This window comes from Schistocerca piceifrons, chromosome 1, assembly GCF_021461385.2.
Source record: "Schistocerca piceifrons isolate TAMUIC-IGC-003096 chromosome 1, iqSchPice1.1, whole genome shotgun sequence".
NCBI classification, from domain to species: Eukaryota; Metazoa; Arthropoda; class Insecta; order Orthoptera; family Acrididae; genus Schistocerca; species Schistocerca piceifrons.
Genome location: NC_060138.1, coordinates 842,623,482 through 842,647,478, shown reverse-complemented (window position 1 = coordinate 842,647,478; position 23,997 = coordinate 842,623,482).

Sequence of the window (23,997 nt, the reverse complement as noted above, 5' to 3'; positions counted from 1 at the left end):
AACATCTGAGGTCATCAGTCCCCTAGAGCTTAGAACTACTTAAACCTAACTAACTTAAGGACATCACACACATCGATTCCACGAGGCAGGATTCTAACCTGCGACCGTAGCAGTCGCGCGGTTCCAGTGTGAAGCGCCTAGAACTGCTCGGCCACATCGGCCGGTTGGCGGAGATCGTATATACGCATTATGTGACCGTCAGCAGCAGTTTAAATCCATTAATGAAGTGCTTACTCGCGAGTTGCAACTGATCGTTCAAAATAGTACCGCCTCCCCCAGCAAGATGTTCATAAATTTCGAGTTCTTCCGATAAGTCTAATTTCCAACCAGTTATTTCCTTACGTAAAACTGTGGTTTCTTCTAGTTGCCTCGGAGAGTGGTCTGAAATAAGTAAGTGTTTAACAAATGAAGAATTATGCAAATTTACCCTTTATTACCCAACATGTGCTCCTCATATCTGTCTTTAATAGCTCTACCCGTCTGCCCTGTATAGTGAATTAGTGAAAGGATCTTGTTCAGTTTTTAATGTATGTACTAAACTTTTCTTCAGACTATTGTTCGTAGAGAAAGTAACTTTCCAACTATATTTTCTAGTCAGAAGACGGCTAATTCGGTAGGACTCGTTACCTAGAAATGGTATCGAAATAAACTATCATTTCCCTCTTCATTACTCTTCAGTTTGTCACCTAGTGTTGAAAATTTTTATTTGCCCTTTTGTTGCTACGTATTTGGTCGACTGTGTCTTGTTTGTAACCATTATTGCTAGCAACAGTCTTAATCAAATTAATTTCTGTCTGAAAATCGTATGGGGTAGTGGTGTTGTTAAAGCACGATATATTGCTGAATAAAAAAATGCAACTTTTGAGCGTGAGGCTGGGAAGAATCTGATGGAATAATACTATCAGAGTACGTTGTCTTGCAATGAATATCGAAAGTCACATTGCCATTCTAAATGTATAACTTCAGATCAAGGAAATTTAGGTCACCGTTCTTATTTTCAATTTCGTTTGTGAATTTAATTTTCTCGTGCAAGCCGTTGAATGTGTTAAATAACAAATCTAATTCTTGGTCAGTTATTTAACACCTTCAACGGGAAATGACTGCTTTCATATCTGCTGGTGGCACCTATGCGTTCACACTACGTATTGCTCCATTCACCTTCGGAGTATAATGGACAACTTGTTTCGACACCTTAAATGGACGACGTGCTTTGCCCTCTGGATGATACTATTATTTATTCGAAGACAATAAATTGTAGAACATCTAAGCCGACTGACAACTGACAAGTATATTCAGACTGCACATCTCTGTCTTAATATGAAAAATTGCCTCTTTCTCGCCCAAGATATCTTGAGGCTCCTAGTGAATGGCCATGGTGTTCGTTGAGATCGAGAGAAAATAAGTGTCAGATTTTCCAGCTTTCTGGCACATTCGCGATGTCAGATGTTTCCTTCGAATGTGCTCGTGCTACCGGCTATTCATAATTCCGTACCAAGGCACTGTCCCTTGCAACAACTACTGCAGGAAGACGCCAAAATCTTCCTGGAACGATGAACAAGAACGATCCCTTCTTCTCCTTATGTAGGCATTAATACCATCTCTAGTTCTAGCACTGTATGACGACAATACAAGGCAGAACTTTACACCGACGCCTAAGGTTTTGGGAAGCGACAGTTCTAGTACAAATTCAGAAAGGTGCTGGAAAGCTGATAGCTGATGCTTCCAGACTACTCTCCGCCAACTGCTCTACAACGGAGAAAGATTGCCTTGCAGCTGTTTGGACTATCGATAAGCTATCGCTGTATTTACTTGGCAAACCATTCACCGTTGCGATGGATGACCATTCTCTACGCCGGCTGACTAGCTTGAAGGATCAGGTCGACTTCTCAGATGTGTTATCTATCTTCCCCAGTATGGGCTTTGTTATTTCAAGTTCGTTCATGTGAGCAAAAATATTATCGAAGAGAGGATACATAGCAATTGCTGGTAAGAAAAAAAATGTAATCATAAAATTGGCAAGAAGTTATTGGTTTTCTTAGTCTTTTCTTACAACATAAAATAATTCTTATTCGTTGTAATTTACTTCATTTCTCATGCAATAATGCTTACATGCGCCATCGATCGTCATTTCTCCCATTTCAGTCAGGAGTCTGAACAGTCGGCGCACAAGAACACGGTTACGTAGCCGTTATGTAAGGCACATGGAGTAGTTTTGCCAAAACAATTGTCTTATTATAGAATAATAATGTTTTCTGGAAAGTAATTCAGTAAATTAATATGGGCAAGGAATAATGTCTCTGACATAAGATTCACACAAGTGATTTGAGAGCTACACATTTGTTAAAGTTTTGCAGTAGAACATTAGACACTAGCTGTCACGAACGAGGATTAAAGGCTGTACTTAGTTCCATATTCAAGAATATTTTTAAGCAAAGGCCCCCCTCCCCATACCCAACATGCGCGCAGCCAACAGGAAACCTGAGAAAAACTATGATGGCGCCCATCAGACTTTAACAGTTTACGTGATTAAAGGCATTACGCATCATTGCAAAATAAATTCATATACATTCAAAATTCTGTACAAAATGCAATACAAATGATGAATCTTTTAGACGTTGTTCTTGGCAAGTTGACATAACAAAATCATAAGTGCCATTTAGAACATGTTTTAAAATTTTCTGTATGCGCAATTTACACTCATTAAAACATTTTTTTGTTTTATAAAATAAACACTACTGGAAAAAAATTAGTAGAGCTGGAGGGATTACGTCGATTTTGATCCGATGACGGCATGTGCCACCTGGGAGAAAGTAGATGCACTTGTAATGGATTCAAAGTCGTCGACCAACACATAGGGTAGTAGCACAGCTACCAGAGCGCCATCTGAGTCTACCCTTCATTAGGACATGCTCAAAGTCAGAAGGCTCACAAGGGGAGGCCGCCAATTGTGAAATTCAGATTCGATTCATACTGCGCATAATAAAAGTTCATGGCCAGAGGTGTAATGTGGCAAAGCACCAAGATGCACTTCTCAGCCGTCGTCGAGAAAATCGACAGTTAAAATAAACCGTTGCCGTGAAATACTCTCTACGATCAATAATTTTCTATAGCATCGTGGCGCAGCGGTAAGGGCTCGGGTTCGTAATCCGAAGGTCGCCGGATCGAATCTCGCGCCATGCAATTTTTTTTATTATTAGTTTTTTGTAATTCAAATATATATATATATATAAACTATTAATGAATTGCTTATGCATGTTGGTGAAGGCGGATCGCTCTCCAATTGTACCGCCTCCATTTTTCCGTTTTTTTAACAGGGTGTACCAAAGCTCTCCCGTCCGCACTGATTTTCGACGATGTTATAAGCTGCGCTAGGGACCGCATCTACCTTCTTTCGAAGTTAGCAGGCAACTACGCTGTTATGCGGCGGCTCGTTTCGGCCCATTCAACATCTGTCCTTCAAGTGTAACGAGCGAGTGACGAATTCGAACGTTTGACTTACGCTATACGTATTCGTTTCGGAATATCGTTTCTACGTCTTCCGTTAACTATACGTGGTTAACGAAATACAACTTTGTTTGCGGAAAACATAATGATGTTCGAAGTCGCCAGTTTTTCCACGACAAACGACTTTCAGCAACTTATTATATGCATACTTGTTGTAACTGATTGCCGGGAATTATATATATATATATATATATATATATATATATATATATATATATATATATATATATATGAATTACAAAAACCAAATACTAAAAAAAAAAGTTGCATGGTGCGAGATTCGATCCGCCGACCTTCGGATTACAAACCCGAGCGCTTACCGCTGCGCCACGATGCTCTAGCAAATTATTAATCGTAGAGAGCATTTCACAGCAAAGGTTTCTTTTAACTGTCGATTTTCTCGACAACGGCTGAGAAGTGCATCTTGGTGCTTTGCCACATTACACCTCTGGCCATGAGCTTTTATTATGCGCAGTATGAATCGAATCTGAATTTCACAATTGGCGGCCTCCCCTTGTCAGTGTGGCGCAAACGTGTGAAGCAAGCACGGAACCATGCCACAGAGAAGCACTCGTGCTTCATACAGCCAATTGAGAGAGTTTAAAAGGCGTCAAATTGTGGCCTTCCAAATGGCGGGATGGTCCTTTCAGAGAATTTCCTCTCAAGCTGGACGTGCTGCGTCAGTATTGCAAGGACGCTGGTATCAGTGCTCACGTGAACATTCTCACACCTGTAGACGAGGTTCTGGACTTCCACGCAGAACAGACGCCAGCCAGGATCGTCGTATTGCGAGGCCAGCAGTAGCAGTGGCTACCACAGTGCAGATAAGAGTGCTTGTGAGCACAGACGTGTCAACACGAACTCTCACGAACTGGTTATCAGCAGTGGGACTCCAGGCACACACAGATACGTCTAACCCATTTTCCAATCGCGCCACAGCATCGACGTGCACGGCTCGACTGGTGGAGTGGCGCGCCATATCTTCAGCAATTAAAGCAGATCTGTCTATAGGCAAGTGACGGTCGTGTGCGTATACGACGTAGACATAGTAAGCGTTGTCACGTGAGGTGCGTTCGTCCAAGATGTGGGATGCGATAAGCTACAACTCTCGTTTACCTTTGGTCTTTCTGGAGGAGACACCAACAGCGCTCGGTACGTGTTCAATGTTGTTACATCTACATCTACATACATACACCGCAATCCACCATACGTTGCGTGGCGGAGGGCACCTCGTACCACAACTAGCATCTTCTCTCCCTGTTCAACTCCCAAACAGAACGAGGGAAAACGCCTATGTGCCTCTGTCCGAGCCCTGATCTCTCTTATCTTATCTTTGTGGTCTTTCCGCGATATATAAGTTGGCGGCAGTAAAATTGTACTGCAGTCAGCCTCAAATGCTGGTTCTCTAAATTTCCTCAGTAGCGATTCACGAAAAGAACGCCTCCTTTCCTCCAGAGACTCCCACCCGAGTTCCTGAAGCATCACACTCGCGTGATGATCAAGCCTACCAGTAACAAATCTAGCAGTCCGCCTCTGAATTGCTTCCATGTCCTCCCTCAATCCGACCTGATGGGGATCCCAAACGCTCGAGCAGTACTCAAGAAGAGGTCGTATTAGTGTTTTATAAGCGGTCTCCTTTACAGATGAACCACATCTTCCCAAAATTCTACCAATGAACCGAAGACGACTATCCGCCTTCCCCACAACTGCCATTACACGCTTGTCCCACTTCATATCGCTTTGCAATGTTACGCCCAAATATTTAATCGACGTGACTGTGTCAAGCGCTACACTACTAATGGAGTATTCAAACATTACGGGATTCTTTTTCCTATTCATCTGCATTAATTTACATTTATCTATTTTTAGAGTTAGCCTCCATTCTTTACACCAATCACAAATCCTGTCCAAGTGATCTTGTATCCTCCTACAGTCACTCAACGACGACACCTTCCCGTACACCATAGCATCATCAGCAAACAGCCGCACATTGCTATCCACCCTATCCAAAAGATCATTTGTGTAGATAGAAAGCAACAGCGGATGTACCACACTTCCCTGGGGTACTCCAGATGATACCCTCACCTCCGATGAACACTCACTCATTAGTGCATTCTGTTGCCGTTCTTGCAACAGGAAGGTGATGTTTTGTTACGGCAGGGTATTGCTCGCCCACACATTGCCCGTGAAACTCAATGTGCTTTGTAAGACGTGCGGCAACTTCACTGGCCAGCACGATCTCTGGATTTGTCTCCGATCGACAATGTGTGGGATGTGATGGGACGCGAAGTGTCCTGTGCGACTTACAGAACTACGTGAATACGTGGAGCAGGCGTGGCATAATGTATTCCAGGACGGTATTTGTCATGTGTACGAGCAACTGGATACCAAAGCCAGTACTTGCGATGCCGCCTGTGGAGGCAGTTGATCTGTAAATGTTATCATTTCATGTACCCCATATGCCCATATCCACTATTGCAACAATAAACCTTGACATATCACTAACAGTTAAAACTAAGAAGCAGGAAGTGGATAAAGAGGAGAACATGCCGGAACAATCTTTAGCTTTTCTTCCTTTCGTTGGCAACACTTTGTTTAAAATAGCAAGAATCCTCCGAAAATTTCAGATAAAAGTGGTTTTCCGCCCACCATCGAAGATTGCGGACCTTGTGGGATCTGTGAAGGACAATCTGTTACTACGAAAGACCGGAATTTACAAGATACCGTGCCAATGTGGTATGGCTTACATAGGCCAAACCACACGCACCGTGAAAGAACGCTGCACTGAACATCACGTTACACCCGCCTTTTGCAGCCAAGCAAGTCCGCTATTGCTGAACATTGTATTTCTACTGGACATTCAATGGAGTATGAGAAAACAATGATTTTGTCCACAGCAACGTCTTTCTGGGACTCCATTATTAAAGAATCCGTAGAAATATGACTGGCGGAAAATCTATTAAACCGTGACAGCGGCTACCAGCTGGACAGTGCATGGAATCCCATCATCTCCACGATTTGCTCAAATCGAAGACGACAGAGTGCGTCAACGGCCGTGGCAAACAGCAACGCAGAGGGCGATTGAGTTTCGCTATTCCACCAGCGAGGGCGCAGCCTTCGGGCAGTGTTGGTTCAACTATCAAGTTTTCGACGCATGCGCAGAATAGTTACAGTACGCAATATATTGCGGAGCGGAGGACGTTATCGCCAGTCTGCGACGGCTCACCTGAAGATGACTGGCAGGTGCCCAGTTGAAATATCGTGCGAAGTAATGAACGACGACCGGCTGCAAGCCCGAAATTTGTTTGAACAGTCAATTCGCCGGGAAAATTTTAAAATTCACATGACAGAGGTAGCTATTTACGTACGGCAGATTGATCGGAGGCGGGGGGGTTACTAAACAACCCGAACCGCAGATTGCTCCAAACCTCCCCAATTCCACAATGGAAAAACGGACCACCCAATTCACAAATAACCATCCTCCGGTGGGTGGGCGAACGGAGAGGAATGGTGGGACGTCCCCGAAACAAAGCGGCTGGTGACCTCACCAAGAAAACAAGGAGAATTTAACAAGTAAATGAAACAACATATCTCCAACCACTTGACTTCTAATAAACTGCGATTTCTAGCGAAGACCTGGCGCAGCACCCCCAACGCTCTCCCGAACCATCCACTGCCAGCCGCTTCAACGGGCGCAGAAGGCGCGAAAGGGGTAGTGGCGTCGCAGTTCGCCCCGGCCAGCTCGATGTCGTGGTTTCGCTCCTGTTGCTCTCGTGTGAACCGCGAAGCCACTACCACTTTCTATACGGCGCTGCCCACTGGACTCACGTGGGGACCTCACATGCACCGAAGCTCAAGACGGACACGTCATCTCGTGTCTCAGTGCGCGACCGACCAACCGACCGATCCAACCGCCAATGACCGTTGCCCCAGCAACTCTAGCAGACTGGCTGCCTAACGCGCAGACTCAGATGCAGGAACTCAGCCGCTACCGGGTGACCACTAGCTGAGTTCTGTTACTGGAGGAGTGGCAAGACTCTCATTTTGTGGCTCTAAAGTTGATGTAAAGGACAGACATACTAGCACTCCGACGACAGACAGACACTAACTGCAGCACAAATGCAAACGAGAGACAGACCAGCAACTGGTGACGTGAGACTGACCTAGCCTCACTCCCACTGACCACCCTGCCGAGCTGATAGCGCCCTTTAAAAGCACGTGAACGGGCAACCTTTCCGCTTTCCCACCAGACGGAGACACCAAAAGCTGCGATTACCACAGCGGCGCCACCGCCAGAAATGGAGGGCGACTGCTTCACACAACGCGCTGCGGCGCGCTCTTCAAGACAGCAATTTTTTACTACGGCTCAGTTAGGCATGGTAACGTGTTGTGTTTTCGGTGTTCCCAAATTTTTGCCTACCCTTCGTATTTCATTATTAAACATTCGGTTTTATATTTAAACTATCTAGTTTAGGCCATGTTATGATCCTGTGGGATAGTTATCAATCATTTCACTTACATCGGTATTTTCTTATCTTTTATTTCATTTGATTTCGCCAGTTAGTTCTTCCGACTGCACTGTTCAAAAGGATTACAGGAACACGTGTATCAACGTCCAGTGTGTTAAATCTGTTTTGATACAGGCGGTATCTGTGGTGTTACTGTATGGCTCGAAATCTTTGCTTTCAGTATGCAAGAACGAAGATGATTCGTCACCTACTGGCTGTCTCATGCACTGAAATGTCAGGCAATCCCGGAAGTGCAAGTGAGAATCGGTGTCCCATTGTTTTCTAGCGAAGTATACGACGACAGTTGTATCTTGAGGACATGCAGTTAGACATCTTAATGCAACGAAAGTTATTAGGGTGGTCAGTTTGATCCAAAGACGAATGGGTTTCCGTCGTGTTGCTGCTGATATCAATGTCTCTCCAACTATCAGTTATAGATTCTGGGCACGCTACAGGGAAACAGGTTAGTGCACAAGGCGTTTTGGACGAGATCGCCAACCCATCACAACACCACTTGGAGATCGATATCCGGTCATATCTGCATTGCGGCTTCGTACTGCTACCACCAGAGCACTGCAAGACCACCTCAGATGGGCCGCTGGGGCTGCTGTGTCCGATTGGACTAATAAACGGTTTACGAGAGATTACCTCACGGCCAAACCGTCCTGTTCGAGTACTCAGTTTGACACGATAACATCTTACAGCTCCCCTTCAGTTCTAACGTCCTCAACTGGCTGCTTCTTTACATGCTAAACATGTTATTCACAGACAAGTCTAGATATCCTATGACCAAGGTGATGGTCGTGCTCGCGTACTGTGACCCGTGGTGAGCGTTACCTCCCAGGTGTTGTCCGGGAAATAGACACAGTTGTCCAAGGTTTTGTGGTATTGTGTGAAGGATTCAGTGTTGACAGTGGCTGCTGTACACGGTGGTGTCCTGAACCCCTTCTTAATGCTAGGGCCCATGTGGCAGGCGTCAGCAGTGATGTGTTGCGAAACAGGACATTGAAGCAATCGAATGGGTGGCGATTAGTCCCGGCCTAAACCCCATCGTGTATATGTTGCATATGCTTGAAAAACGTGTTCGTGGTCGTCCTGTTTCACCAAAGATCCTCCAAGAACTGTCTTGAGTTCTCATTGAAGAATGTAGGGTGACCGCTGTAGACTTATACGGAGCATGCCGCGTAGGTGTCAGACACTGATAATCTCTCTAGGAGGACAAACACATTATTGAAGCTCTCAAAATCCAATGAAAAGTACCCAAGATGACAGGATGAATGATTGTTTCCACATTGTTTTCGACACTTGTGGGACATTTGGGTTCCTTTTAAGTAAATGGTGTTCTGTTGTCTTCCTAATATCTGAAAGATAAAGATATAATTTGGTAAAATATCCAGTCCTCAGTGAAGTATGGTGCCCAAAGTAAAGTTCCCCTAATTTAATGGTTAGTTAAGTATTTCTTAAATATTCGGCGTTAAAAGCGACAGCGACAGTGGAGTGACTTGAAGCAAGCCATGCTAAAAATGTTTTAGGTCATGAATTGCCCCACCGATACGTGTCTCGATGCTGCTGCAATTGAGTTTGCCTGTCTGATAAAACCGGTAGCATCGTAACTGAATTTATTAATCCGGTATTTATAGTAGCGTTGCATTAGGAATTTGTGTTGTCACATAAAACGACATATTAAGTATTCATTATTTATTTGATATGAGTTTTCAACGCATTTCTTTTCTAGACAATGTGAAACAAATAGATAGTACTGTATATAAATGTGGCACATTAGCTATTTCCTAATATGTCATTAAAGCTTTATTCCTCAGATTTTTCTTTACTGGCTACTAGGATCTACTACTAATGTTCGCCTAATCGTTTCAGTTCCGAACATGGAGTGAAAAAGGTAGCAGTTTTTGTAACAAACGTATACCCCTCAATCTCTTTAAATTTCTATTTGGGTGACTGTTGGATGTAATACGTCCTAACTGGTTGTAAGGGGTACATCACTAAGGAAATTATTGCTAGCGCACTCGAGCAGATGTAACTTCGATGGATTGTTCACGCGCTGCCTGCGATATGTACATCTACATCTACGTGAGTACACTGCTATTCACAATAAAGTGCCTCGCAGAGGGTTCAATGAACCACCTTCAAGCTGTCTCTCTACCGTTCCACTCTCGAAAGGCACGCGGGAGAAACGAGCACTTAAATTTTTCTGTGCGAGCCCTGATTTCTCTTATTTTATCGTGATGATCATTTCTCCCTATGTAGGTGGATGCCAACAGAATGTTTTTGCAATCTGAGGAGAAAACTGGTGACTGAAATTTTTATGAGAAGATCCTGTCGCAACGAAAAACGCCTGTGTTTTAATGATTGCCACTCCAAATCACGTATCATTTTTGTGACACTATCTCCCCTATTACGCGATAATACAAAACAAGATGCCTTCTTTGTACGTTTTCGATGACATATGTCAGTCCCACCTGATGCGGATCCCACACCGCACAGCAATACTCCAGAATAGGGCGGACAAGCTTGGCGTAAGGAGTCTCTTTGGTAGAGCTGTTGCACCTTCTAAGTGTACTGCCAATGAATCGCAGTCTTTGGTTTGCTCTATTCACAATATTATCTATGTGATCGTTCCAATTTAGGTTATTTGTAATATTATCCATGTGATCGTTCCAATTTATGTTATTTGTAACTGTAATCCCTAAGTATTTAGCTGAATTTACAGTCTTCAGATTTCTGTGACTTATCGCGTAATTGAAATTTAGCTGATTCCTTTTAGTACTCATGTGAATAACTTCACACTTTTCCTTATTCAGGGTCAATTGCCACTTTTCGCACCATACAAATATCTTATCTAAATCATTTTGCGAGTCGTTTTGATCATCTGATGACTTTACAAGGCGGTAAATGACAGCACCATCTGCAAACAATCTAAGACGGCTACCCAGATTGTCTCCTGCGTCATTAATATAGATCAGGAACAATAGAGGGCCCATAACACTTCCCTGGGGAACGCCGGATATTACTTCTGTTTTACTCGATGACTTTCCATCTATTACTACGAACTGTGACCTTTCTGATAGGAAATCACGAATCCAGTCGCACAACTGAGGCGATACTCCGTAGGCATGCAGTTTGGTTAGAAGACGCTTGTGAGGAACGGTGTCGAAAGTCTTCTGGAAATCTAAAAATATGGAATCAATTTGACATCCCCTGTCGATAGCACTTATTACTTCAAGAGTATAAAGAGCTAGTTGTGTTTCACAAGTACGATATTTTCTGAAACCGCGATGACAATGTGTCAATAAATCGTTTTCTTCGAGGTACTTCATAATGTTCGAATACAGTATATGTTCCAAAACCCTACTCCAAATCAACGTTAGTGATATAGGCCTGTAATTCAGCGGATTACTCCTACTTCCCTTTTTGGGTATTGGTGTTTTTAGGTACGGATTTTTCTGTGAGCGAGTGGTTTTTTTTTTTTTTTTTTTTTTTTTTCATTTATTGAATTTCAATTCCCCCAGAAGGGGGCGGGCTGGCAGCAGCTTAGTACGCCGCTCTTCAGCCGACAGATTTTGTGACAAAGAGCAAGAGAACAAATAAGAAAAACAACAGGCGATAAAATCGGAGACTTAGAGAGTAACAAGGCGAAAAGAAATCATGGAACTTAAAACAACAACACAGGGATGATGACGCTAATAAAAATACATACGAAGTAGACAGGGAAAACAATAGACAATTAAAAAACACGGCGACAGTCTGGATTCTGTTCGCAAAGGAAATAAAAGTCACACCGAGCGACAGCATGGTTTCTGTTCGCAACACGAGAAAGACAAACAACACTGAATAGTCACTGGAACACTGCACTAAAAAGTTGGCAAATGTGACACCACAGTCGAGAGCAGGTGGGGGGAAACTGGACAGTAGATGGGAAAACGAAAAAGGGGGGGAAAGGAGAGTAAAAGCGAAGGGGGGGAGCCGGGAAAGGAGTTGAAGGAGGATGAGGACCCATAAGAGGGGTGGGGGGCAGACGCGACAGGGAGTGGGGTAGGCAGAGGAGGGGAATACAAAAGGACTGGGGGGGGGAGAAGGGAGGTAGGGAGAGGTGTAGTGGGGGGGAGAACAGGACAGAAGTGGGGGGGGAGAGGGAGCCCAGGGAAAGGACAGAAGAAAGGAGGGGGATGGAGGATCAGAGTTGATAGGAAGGATAAATGGAGGGAGAGAGGGCATCATCCGGGAGGGGGAGTTGACGGAAGCCACCTTGGGAAAGGAGATGGAGGGTGTAGAGATGGAGGGTAGGGGGGACACAACGGTGAAGACGTGGCAGGGGGCGGGGATGGGAGAGGAGAGGAGCAACCAGGGGGTGAGGGGGTTCAAGACAGCGGGAGGTGTAGAGGATGCGGATATGTTCGAGGAATAGGAGCAGATGGGGGAAAGGAATGAGATCATAGAGGATCCGCGTGGGGGACGGGAGGCGGATACGGAAGGCGAGGCGGAGAGCGAGTGGTTGTATATAATTGCTAAATATGGAGCTATTTTGTCAGCATACTCTGAGAGGAACCTGACTAGTATACAATGTGTACCGGAGGCGTTGCCTTTATTAAGTGATTTAAGCTGCTTCTCTACTACGAGGATATCTACTTCTATGTTTCTCATCTTGGCAGTTGTTCTTGATTGGAATTCAGGAATATTTACTTCGTCTTATTTGGTGCAGGAGTTTCGGTAAACCGTGTTTAATAACTCTGCCTTGGTGGCGCTCTCATCAGTGACTTCACCGTTGTTATCGCGCAGTGAAGATATTGATTGCGTCTTGCCACTGGTGTGCTCTATGTATGACCAGAATCTCTTTGGGTTTTCTGCCATATTTCGAGACATAATTTCGTTGTGGAAATTTTAAAAGCATCTCTCATTGAAGTACGCGCCATATTTTGAACTTCTGTAAAAATTTGCCAATCTTGGGGATTTTGCGTTCTTTTAAATTCGGCATGCTTTTTTCGTTGCTTCTGCAACAACGATCTGACCTGTTTTGTGTACCATGGGGGATCAGTGCCATCACTTATTAATTTATGTGATATATATCTCTCAATTGCTATCGATACTATCGCCTTGAAAACATTCCACAACTTTTCTACACTTACATGATCAGATCGGAAGGAGTGAAGATTGTTTCTTAAAAAAGCGTTAAGAGCATTTTTATCAGCTTCTTTTAAATAGATATGCTTTGCATTTCTTTTTGATGGTTGTGGGTGTTACGGTATTCAGCCTAGCAGCAACTGCCTTGTGGTCGCAAATCCCTGTATTCGTCACAATACTCACTATTTGTCCAGGATTATTTGTTGCTAAAAGGTCAAGTATGCTTTCGCAATCATTTACGCTTCGAGTGGGCTCATGAACTAATTGTTCAAAATAATTTTCTGAGAAAGCATTCAGTACAATTTCGGATGACGTTTTATGCCTGCCGCCGGTTTTAAATGTATAAGTTTTCCAGCATATTGAGGGTAGATTAAAGTCACCACCGACTATAATTGCACGAGCGGGGTACTTATTTGAAATGAGACTCAAGTTTTCTTTGAACTGTTCAGCAACTATCTCTTCTGAGTCAGGGGGTCGGTAAAACGATCAAATTAATAGTTTAGTCCGATTGTTAGATATAACCTCTACCCATACTATTTCACACGAACTATCTACTTCAATTTCGCTACAAGGCAAACTACCTCTGACAGCAATAAATAGTCCACCACAAACTGTATTTAGTCTATCCTTTCTGAACACTGTTAGATCGTTTGAAAAAATTTCGGCTGAACTTATTTCCGGCCTTAGCCAGCTCTCTGTACCTACAACTATTTGAGCTTCAGTGCTTTCTATTGGGGCTTGGAGTTCTGGTTCTTTTCCAACACAGCCACGACAATTTACAATACCAATCGTTTCTAGAACTACCTTACTGTGTTTTACCTGCCCACTTTTAGACGGACGTCTCTTCTGTGGTTCCCTCAGACCCTCTAACCTAAAAAACCGCCCAGTCCCTTCGACACAGCCCCCGCTAGCCGTGTAGCCGCCTCTGTGTGTAATGGACTCCTGACCTATTAAGCGGAACCCGGAAACCCACCCCCCGATGGCGCAAATCAAGGAATCTGCAGCCTACACGGTCACAGAACCGCCTGAGCCTCTGATTCAGACCCTCCAGCCGGCCGAAGTGGCCGTGCGGTTAAAGGCGCTGCAGTCTGGAACCGCAAGACCGCTTCGGTCGCAGGTTCGAATCTTGCCTCGGGCATGGATGTTTGTGATGTCCTTAGGTTAGTTAGGTTTAACTAGTTCTAAGTTCTAGGGGACGATGCTGCAGATGGTGAGCTCCGCCTCAATCTCGGAAGCAAGACTGGCAGTCTTAACCATTTCCGCTAGCCGCCCGAAACCACACAGAATCTGCTCCGATCCAAAGCGATAGACGTCATTGCAGTTGGCAGACCAGAGAGCAGTGTCGGCAGCAGTAGTAGTAGTATCTCTCGGTCGGGCGGTTGGGTCAGGCCGCTCGTAGAGAGCAGTTGTCGAGTTGTAGGGCTTACAGAGAGCAGTAGAGCTATGGAATTACCAAGGCCGGTCGTGGAGAACGATGGCAGTGCCTGAGCGATGTAGTATAAGGTAAAAGCAAAATATTTTTTTTATTTATTGCCGCCCGCATATGTTAATTGCTGCAACTGATTTTTGTACTATTGTTGTATCAAAGTCCTATGTAAATGTTTTACAAAAATCTTTGAATAATAATCTTTCTTATAAAGATAACTTTTGACAGTCATTGATTTGAATTTAAAGTTTTTACTAATTTCACCTATCCATACTCATGACCATTATCGTAAACAAAATCAATTGTTTATGACACATACCAAAATCTAGTGGCCCAGCATTGCACTGGGCTGTGCCAGAAAAATTTCTTATAGGAGCAGATATATACGCGTTATCCGGCGACATCATTGAGGTAAGAATTTTCAGTTTGTTCAGAAATATTTTTCAGGGCCATGACGCAACATTGCTGACGTCCAGATTTACCAGTTTGGATTCACAGTTAGTTAATTATTGAAAGGTTACATTACGAGATTTCTTTTGAAAGGTTGTATATGAGTCACATTTTTACTGAGAGGTTAGTCACATTATTGCGAGGTTACGGAATTTATCTGTTGGGAGGTTACATAGTGAGCTACGACGTCAAACGAAAACAGATCAGTCGTGATAAAGTGTGACTAATGTTTTCGTATCTGTAAAGTAATCTCGATAAGTGTTAAGCGATTTGTAGCCAAACAAGGCAGTTGGACATTCTTAGTATAATCGCATTTCCGTTACTGACATGGTCGTTTAGCATCGGACTCAGTATAACAGTGGCACATTTCGATTGTCTGAGATGATATAAAACAGCAAGACAATATTTCTTCCCTGTTACCGCTGCAGAAATGCAATCAGCTTTTTCTTGCTCTGTCGTTTGTTGTTGAATCTGCTCTCGCAAAAGCTATCTGAATCAGAATTTATACGTCCTAAAATAAGAAGTTCCTGAATCTCATATTAAAGCACTTGCTAAATCAAATCTATTGTAGACTCAATAGCTATGTCCTGTCTTGCAGTCACCTGCATTCAGCCTTGATACCGCATCGACTCTCTTGAGGCTGAACGCAGACCATGCTGTGCACAACAGGTATGAACGACAACAGTCTTCGTATTCACGCAAGTCTGTAAGTATGTTTGAGCGCATAGTAGCAACTTCTGCGGCGTTAGCCAAACGATTGGCGTGGGTGGACAAGTTTGAGATGTGCTACCTACCGCTCCCTCCTGCCCCTTCCCTCGCCGACAATTTTTACTCTGCACAGCTCCTTATGAAGCGTTAATAGTAGTTTTATCAACTTCTCCGTTCTTAACAATACTCATATTAAGCGGGCTACAATTCGAAGTTTCTGCAGAAATATGCTTAGACCCTTGTCTAAGTTTCAAATTCAGTTCTTATTTTTCTTTATATCTTCTCCTTATAACTTACCTCGAAAGCAAACTATCTAGTTGATTGCGAAGTAATGTCTCCGCTCTCGTAAACTGACATACCTGTGCGGCCTGGAGAGCGGTGTGCTGACCACATGCCCCTCCATATCCTCATCCAGTGACGGCTGCGGTCTGAGGATGGCACGGCGGCCGGTCGGTACCGTTGGGCTTCATGGCCTGTTCGGGCGGAGTTTAGTTTTTTACAATATGTACTTAAAACGATACAATCAGTGAAGTAAGCCTTCAAACGACTGAGGCACAAAATCCTACTTCACAGTAAGGACGAAAAACCTTTGACAGTAACTGAGATAATGCCGATGATCGAAAGATTTGACGATGAATAAAAAGGAGTAAAACCGAAGCTCTTCACGCATTGTGAAGAAGCCTATCTACCGTGCGTTTTTGTTCGCAGAGAACCACTTTCAGCCGCAACAGTCTTCTGTTCCAGCAAGCTGGTAGCAGATTTGCCTTCACGTCAGCGAAGTCTCTTCTTCTCTTATCCTCGGCATTTTTGGACACACTATCACCTGATGAACATCAGCGTTATCTCTTCTGCCTCCGATTAGCAATTCGGACACACGTACGGTGTGTCCCTATGATTGAAGAGTCATCCATTTCAACGAACATCTCACGTCACGCGCCATACGCATATTTCATTTCTCCAAATATCCAATTTTCGTATTTTGAAAGCGGACTATGAAAGGCTCCGTTAATAACAGTTAACAGCGGATTACAGATTGTATGCTTTATTACTGACTGTGCTACTCATTTCAAATCACCTCAAACAACATTCGATTTATTAACGTCCCGTATCCCATGATACAACATTGACCATTTCACACTTGAACTGTAGACTGAATATATTATATCTGAAAACAGAAGTCTCATGCATCTGCATTTATCAAGAGTAGATGACCAACAATAACTCACGTCTCCAGCTACTAACTAACGTCTTACACCTAGCGTGTTATAGTTATAAATATTCAGCATGGATTATAAGCGGTCAAAGATTAATTTTTTTCAGTGGAGATGGTTTACCCATCTGTGGATGCATTAATATAATAATCAATATGCAGTAATGTTAAGCTATAATCTTCGAAAAATGTCAAAAATATAATAAATATTATGACGTGTGTGGATACAGGATCCCCATACCTTACTCAACTGGAAAAACAAATTTGCACCTGGATGTTTGCGGCAGCTTAAAGTTTCACTCTCAAATTTACCAAAAAAGTGCCCCAGCCGATAGGAAAGGAACAACAGCTAAAGACTACACTCGGATGAATTAACATACACATGAATTATGTACATTTAATGAATGTCACTAGATGAGAACATAAATTCAAAAGACAGCTGCAAACCCACATGTGTGTAAAATCTTCGAAATGTGATGTTCAAGAAAAACGTAAGTGAAGAAAAGACATAAAATACAGTTATTTACAGAACCTGTATATCATATAGAAATTGCAGGTATTAATGTGAAAGTAACTATTAATCAATAGGCACATCCTAGTGAGAAATTTTTTAATGGTGTGTACCCGAAAAGCGAGTCAGTATATATAATTAACTTCAAAGAATGCCGTTATTTACGTAATATAATTAACAAAATGATTACAATTCACCATGGGACTGTTTTATTAACCTACTCTGTAAATGTCTCTTCAAAAGTAATTAGTAAACCGTAAATCATCAAATTCTTGTCCTTCTTATTAAACAAACTTATTATGTTCTTTAGAGTGTGTATTTAAAGAGAATCGTCATCTAATTAGTATTATCATTGTCAACAAACATCAACTTATTATACAGCCATGTTGCAAGATTAATTATGTAATTTTCTAAAATGTAAACACAAGATGCATTACGTTTCAAACTTAGTCACATAATTATGAAAAATTAGTATGCTTAGAAATGTCGAAAAAACGGAGGCATGGCAGATATAGGTTTGTGGCACACAGAGTACATAATTAAGCATATGTTTCTACATAAATACCGCAGAATTTTTTAATGTCAAGGCGTGAATACACGTTATGATGCCGTATTTTATTTTAATCATTCATTTGACTTACGGATATACCGCTTTGTAAAGAACCTAAACAGCACTTTGTCCGTCACATGTAACAGAAGTATCATGGCATTGTGCATGTGCATGTGTTTACAACCACACCGATTCCCATGCAGCCGGTAGTGGATGGTCCAGCGTGTAGCAGTTCAGCGCCATCGTAGCAGTGCACGCCAACTCCTGATATCACACGAGCTGATGTCGCATCTCTCCCATGAGTCACTCGCTTGTACTAGATAATGTAGTAGTGATGTAGTGTTGCACGCCAGTCGCTAGTTAATAACAGAAAAGAAAACACACAGCAGTATCACGTAAGAAACAAAACTTGCGCTGCATACGCCGTCGAATGTGTAAATACAAGTCACACGCAAAATAGCTTGAAACAGCATAAAAAAGTGATTTTATAACATATTACGTACAACTAGGAGGCTTCTCGAACAGTCTGTTACACACACAGCTATGAAAGCACTGAACATATCAAGATTCACCACAACTATTGAAATGTTCTCACGAGTTTTTCTTGTTCTAAATTATATCGTCTTACATTTTCTACATGACTGATTCTGAAATACTTCTCTCCATTCAAACTTTCTAATTCCACAGATATATGAATAGTAATTCATGCGATACGAAATAGTCCCAGATAACGATGATGGAATTTCTTTATTCAATGTGAGATCCAAACAGTAGATAGTCACCCACTTCATAGGGAATAGGCCAAACAGGTCTGTCATAGCTTTATAGCCAATGTCTTACCCTTAATTTTCTCTAAAGCCATATTATGCCTTTTGTGATAACTCTTGCTGATCGAGGAAATTAATAGTTTCCTCAAAAATGTTGTCAGGCTTTATGCCAAATAATATAGTACATGGCGTTAGTGTGTATCTTATTTTCCGACTTTAATATCTTTGAGCGCTCACCCTCCCAATATTGTTTGAACGACTCTAAAACACGTCTGTACAAAATCTTGCTGTGATCGAAGCTTTGTAATCGGCCCCAACTTGGGCGTGATTACGTGCACGTGCAGTTCAGCCAGTTGCTTGTTTGTTACTGCTCGTGCCGCCCGTGTTTTGCAGTTGCTATTTAAGAGGTCACATGAATTACACTATGCAAAGGAAAGTGAACATTTAATAGGAAACGTAAAACACCAAATTACAGGACGCAAATTTCCATTAAATAGACAAGCACTGAAAGTTTCATTCACAACATATTTGGAGTAAAATTTACCGTTAATGGAAGTGGTAATCTTGTCGTTCACGAGTGCGTCGTATTTTGACTGAAAGTAAAAACTCCTACAAGAGCTATTCAGCATTTTTCACAAAAACTTATCACCTTGCATTCAAAGTGTAGAAAATTGCAAAAGCGTAAAAAGTGTCAAGATGTGTTTAAGCGTCGTGAAGAAGAGCTTATAAACAACATGGACAATTCATTTGATATCACAAACCCTAATGCTCTACAAACAAGAAGACAGGATGTTTTTACTTCGAGAGAGAAAGAGAGCAAGGGCGTATAGGCCACCTTGCAAGAGTAGCCGAATACTTGCGGATAAAGAAGAAAGAGTGAGGCAGAGAAAAATGGAAGAAGAGAAAATGCAAGAGAAGCAAAGTTGCGCAGCATTCACTTCTACATGCTCCGCTGTACTTCCTTCTTCATCATCTGAAGGATCATATGAGGCATTTTCTAGTTCAGATGAAATTGACGTCGGTGGTGGTGAGTCTTTAAAACCTGCTTCTGGGAGTAATTTATTGGAGAATGTTGGAAGATGCTCTACCAAAGTTTGATTACTGAAACGTAGCGGCTGCTTTCGATAGATTCGGTACCTATTCTTCACAAAACAGCAGAGGTACTTGGTCACATTACTGAAGAGCTCTGAATTAATAAAGGGAAGAGAGTGGTCTGAATCAATAAAACCAGCTTTCAAGACTGATATTCCTGCATTTCTTACTTGGGATGCTAAACTGTTGTAAATTGAAGGGACGCAAATGAAGAAAGACTTGTAAATCATTGTTACATTTTGGGACAGTGAAAACTGAGCAGCTCATTGACCTTCCAAAATTACGTAATGGATTTGGTAAAAAGCAAGTGGCGTTATCTGGAAAGTGTTGGGGTGTTGAAGACACTGCACAAATTCTCTGTAACGGCAAAACCTCAAGCACTGGTCATCTAATGGAGCATGCATCTTACCTGACATAAAATTGACAAGAAGTTGTTGTATTTGTCATCATATAACTGAACTTTTTCTAAAAAGTACATGGTGTAACAGGCAGCCCTGACAAGCAAGTTTTTAAACATTTGGGAGAAAACTGGAAAAGTATCAATGTCAGTATTCACAATGTCAAAAAGATCATGGATTTGTACTTTAATGAGTCAGAAATTAGGGAGATTTTAGACTTTTATGAAAGTGATTTACTTAAACCAAAAGTGAGAGGTGATTACCGAGTAACATTTTTTGATGGGGACTTCGTAAGTCTGAAACTATACAATCCTGGAGCAATGCATCAAGCAAAACGGATGGCAAGAAACAACTGACTGCTTAAAAATGTTTCTGCTGTACTTAAAACTTAACTTCCCAATGACATTAAAAATGTATTGAGAGATCTCTCCTTTCAATGTACGTGTTTCTATCAAACCGTGTCCACAGTGCAGTGAAACTCTCAAAGCTCCTCATCTGGAAAAGATAGCAAAACATATGAAAGAACATATTCCACGTTTTCAAAAGCAACTATAAGGAAGTTTAGTCATCACAACAGTTGTCTCCCTTATCGCTTTTGGATGAAGAGGAGTTACAAGCCAAAATCAAAATAGTTACAAATTTGGACAGAGATAATCTACAGATGGAAAAGGGAGATACTCCTTTTTCTGGAGAATTGGATGGACCATTATATAATAAGTTTAACATTAATCTGCCATTTATTTTTGACATTAATTCATTAATTTACATCTCCGAATTCAATCTCATCTTCATTTCAGAGAAAACATTAACTGACTTAGTCTCAAGCAAGAGAAGAGATTTGTTCTCTTGCCTGAAGATTATGGTCACTAGTTTTATTCAAGAATGCTCTTCGACATGGACGAGCAGCACTTCATATTTAAAAACGAAAACTATAGCTAAGGATTTAGAAACTGTTAATGTCTCTGCTGAAACGTACGTTAAACTAATGCAAGAGTTTTGCAGACAGTTAACCACAGATGAGGAACAAAAGGAATTTCGTATTTGTATTGCATTGTTTTCAAGAAAACCGTGGACTGTATCCCTTTTTCAAGAAAGAAACTCTGAAAAGAAAATATCAACAAGATTACGAAACGCACCCTAAAAAGCAAAAAGGCATTTAATTTTGATTTTAGGTAGTCATCAATACTTCTACACTGACTAAAAACTACAAAACCTAAAATTACCATTAGTAAAACTTGCCGCTGTAGTTGCCACAGTTTAATGTCATGCTACTCAGGCGAAATTTTTGTCCAGAGTCAATCTAACAAATCAAAAAATTTAAGGTTGTGAGCATAAAATTTTTCAATTTATTTTCTCTCTCTCTCTTTTTTTTTTTTTTTTTTTTTTTTTTTTTTTTTTTTTTTTTTTTTTTTGTAAAATGAGAGAAACCTTAATCGTGGTGCTCCAGTGCTCTCATGAACTGAAATATTAATAATATCTCCAAAACTTGCCAGTTTTTGTATCCAGTTTCGATGACTTTTACTACAACATGCTCTTAACAACTTTCCAAATTCTCTCTTGGTACATTCAGCTGGATTTGATGCCAGACAGTAAGTTGAAATTAAGATATGGTAACCTTGCTTCTCCCAAACGAACTCATTCCAAATGTTTGGTCGAAATAGTGGCACAGTGCACGTGAGGAGGTATTTTGAACAATTGGCAGTCGCAAAATATTCTTCCTTTATCGATAATTTTGTTATTTGCTTTTCATAGTGGGAAGAATCAAACAAACTTGGAGAGTAACTCTGCAACAACCAGAATCTGTGAAAACTTCTCTAGATTTTGGAAGTGGCCAAACAAATCCAATGCTACAATTTCACTAGTTGACTAAGGAAAACTATTGTGCATTAGCTATTTATGCTGTATTGTGGGCACTTTTGTGCACTGCCAGAGATCACAGCTTTTTAAAACTTCTCCTACTCATCAAATCATGTTGTCAAAAACGACCTATTCTTGTAACTTCTGCATGCACTTCTTGGGACCGGAATCCATATGAGTGATTATTCATATATGTTACTTGCCTGAATTTTACACCTACTGTTTAGGGATCCATAGTAACCTCTTGTGTTCTGAGTTTAGATTGAGCCAAAAATATTGATATGAAAAAATTAACAACTACTGATCTTTTCTTCACTATTGTCTTCGCATTTTGGCTTTATGATGCATTTCATTGGCTTCCTATTGCATCTTAAGGGGACATTGTATGTCCTATGCAACCAATGTTAAATTATCGAATTTTGTGACCCATTATCTTGGAAACTTTTTAAGACACCAACTTACAATTTTCCATAATCATTGAATGCACATTTCTAGATACACTGAACTACAAATATTACTAAAATTGTATTGTTGCACATGTTTTCTTTTCTTTTTAAACACTCCATTTTTTGACAGAATTTTGTAAATAAATGAACGTAAAAACAAAACAACTCAGGATATTCATACAATGTAGGCTTTCACGGCCGACGTCTTCAGTTGAAACTTCCGGGCTGAGAGGCCGTGGTCGATGTATAAAATTTCCACCTGACGTTTCGTCTCCATCTGCGGGAGACATCTTCTGAGGACGGCCTCAGAAGATGTCTCCCGCAGATGCAGACGAAACGTCAGGTGGAAATTTTATACATCGACCACGGCCTCTCAGCCCGGAAGTTTCAACTGAAAACTCAGGATATCTTAATTATTCTAGTTCCATGTATGTTGAATCTCACACCTGGAATGTTGTGAAAATTTCATGTTTCTACTATCAGTACTTTTTTAGAAAATGGGTCATTTATTGCAAAAAAATGTAGTTAAGAGATATTGGAGTTTAAAACTTTTTTTAATTACAAATTCTTATACAGACATATATGTCTACGTCTTTTATACACTAGAATTGCCCTGGTCCATAGTCTGTGTCTTCTTCAGTATCACAACAGCTCAGTGCTTGCCTCCTCCTTTTCTTTCTTGCTTCTTTTGTCATTTGCTGAGCAGCTAACTCTGCTTCACGTACACGAAGCTCATCCAGTTCCCGCAGTCGTTTAGCCGTGTTCTGTCCAAATCTTACCCCTAACGTCTCCAGAATCTTAAGCTTTTCATAGTTCCCACCATTAAAAGTTATTACAGCATCAGACACTGCTAACTTTAGAGTCATAAGGCCAACAAACACATTTTTAGGCACACAGCACCACACAACATAACTGAAGGACTCATTCACATTCTGGGTCTTCCCATGTAAACACTTCTTTAGTAGCTCAGGATTTGCCAGATCTCTGTAAATAGGTTTGATTGCCATAATATCATTAATTTTACCCCTGTCACCTGTTCCTGAAGTTACTTTCCTTTTCAATGCACTAGGGGGCGTGGTCACTTCAGAAACATTATCGTGGTTTCATTCACTGCTAGCACGCATGTTTCCAAGTACTTCAGAAGAAAATGCAGGTCTCACATATCTGCTACCCGCAAATTTGCGTTTCTTGAAGTTATTTTTACGTTTAGTCATTTTATTTACGTATAAAAAGCAATAGAAGTTAGCTTACTGCAAAATCACACTACTTTCAACGAAAACTAGTATCAGAAACAAAGGAGTGATTTGTTTATTCGTAATGCCAACTTCTGAGACATAGCAGTAGGCACAAAACAAACAATTCACAGCAAGCTGCTTCCAGCGAACTCGGAATGAATAAATATACGCCCTGAATGGTTTTCAAGGTAATCTTGTA